Here is a 2,139-nt window from a genome sequence, read left to right as displayed (position 1 = left end):
AATATCTTTTGGTTTTCTGAATGAAAAAAACATATATTTTTCTTACAAATCACAATATTCCAGGAGTCAACATCCATAGAGGCCTGAGCACCTCTGGGTCAACACTGAAAAGTCTGGTGAAAAAGAATCAAGCCTTCAAACCACCCTTTTCATCTTCAAATGATCCCCCCTTCTCTCCTGTGTCTGAGAGCCTCGTTAGTTATATTTCTGGTTGCAATTGGGAGCATCCTCTGTGTTCACCTATAGGCACCCCTTTCCAATAGCATAAGTTGTCAGTAAGTTCTCCTCATTAGAGAAGGGTTCTGTACACTAGTAGCACGAAAAGGACTCAACAGCGGGGGTGGACGGGGTAGGGGATTGGGGAAGCCACCTCTCGTATGTTAATATATGATTCTCTTCATGTGACCTTCTTACCACAAGTTCAATGGTGCATTTCCTCCAAAGGCTAACATTAATGTTTTCCCCAGAAGTACTCTTATCCAGAGGGACAAAACACAAAGCTTTGGTCTGAAATAGGAAATAAAATTCATATGCTAGTTTCTGATACCTGTGACCTGGAACAAGGAAAACAGAAAGAAAAATGTCTTACTTGGGTATTGGCATGCCTAGGGACCTCAAGCCAGAATATCTAAATATTAAAAAGAGGGTGGTCTAAGAAATATATTTTAAACGATGACAGAGAGAAGGGAAGCGATGAATTTTTTATCAGAAAGTTTGAGTCCTAGAGTTTGCATTGTAAATATACATAAGACTATATTTCTACTACAAGAAAATCACTTCTGAAAAAAAGAAGAGGAAGCAAAGGGAATTCTTAAAGGGAAATCTTTTTCATTTCAGCAAACAAGTGAAACAGATGTAGGAAGATTTGCAAAGAAAACTTTTCATTATGAAATTTTTATTTAGACTTTTTCGTTGTTGGGAATCTCAAATTCAAGTTCAACTACTCTTGCTTTTGAGTAAAAACAAATAATCGACTCATGTTCTAATGCTCCCATTATGGTTGTGGTGATGATGATGATAATAATATGAAATATTTTTATGATGAGTAAGTTATAAGGCATTGTTCTAACCAAATACAAGCAAGCATACCACAGACTTCCTTACATTTGTTTATGCAGTAGTAGTATGCAACATTTTTTTAGCACTTAACTCAGGACGGTAGATAAATGAACCACCTCATTTTCTATTTCCGTAAGTCTGCCTTAAATTTCACTAACTCCTCTGTGTTCCTATTGAGGAAATGGTTTTTTGGGTTGTGACTGGGGATGAAGGACCTGAAGCGAAGGTTTACACCTATCCTTCACAGCTTTTATTATAGAATAAATATCTAATAATTGCTCAGAAGAGTCTGGTTACTTTATTAAATAAACTTATACTCTTCTTCTGGCAACCTGTTGTTTCAATTCAACTCAACAAGGAATTATTTGTACCTGTGATGTAAAGATGCTGTGAACAGAAAAGAGACCTGAGAGATTTAGTCTTCTGCCAAGAAGCTTGCTGTCAGCCTTCGAGAGAGAAGACATAAATACGTGAAACAGTCAGTTAATGATCCAAGACGGGGTATTCTTAAATGCCACAGTACTCAGGAGTTCTGATAAGGCGGGAGACCAGCACTGACTGGAGCCAGAAAGAGGGAATAAGGTGAAAAAGACTTGATCAGTGCCCCAGATGGGTAAAAGGAAGAGAGGTAACTAAATGCTCAGCAGAAGGAAACATTCCCAATGAGACGTGTGCGACTAAAGCACAGAATATGCCCTTTCTGCAAGAATGAAAAACTTTTCCTGGGAATTCTAACCTTCACAACACAGGACATCAGATAATTAAAAACAACAATTGACATATCAATTATTGATCCTTCAAAACAATAAGAGCAAATTAGTATATATTATACTTCAAATTTAAGGGCAAAATAGAGATCTAGATTAATCTTTTGAGCTTGAACAACTCACTACTATTTAATTAGTGAAAATGTTGAAATAAAAATTTTTAAGCTTATTTTTGGTTTCAGTTGTTGTTTAATCAAGGGTTAAAAAGACTGAGAGTCAAAGGCACTTAGTTGCTCCCTCCTTTGGGCTTCCATAGCATTTTGTGCTTAAATTTTTTTCACACAAATTATATTGTGCAGTAGAAATTTTTTTT

This window comes from Pteropus vampyrus, unplaced genomic scaffold, assembly GCF_000151845.1.
Source record: "Pteropus vampyrus isolate Shadow unplaced genomic scaffold, Pvam_2.0 Scaffold9, whole genome shotgun sequence".
Taxonomy (NCBI): Eukaryota; Metazoa; Chordata; class Mammalia; order Chiroptera; family Pteropodidae; genus Pteropus; species Pteropus vampyrus.
The sequence above is the reverse complement of the archived record's forward strand: the minus strand, read 5'-3'. Positions refer to the sequence as shown.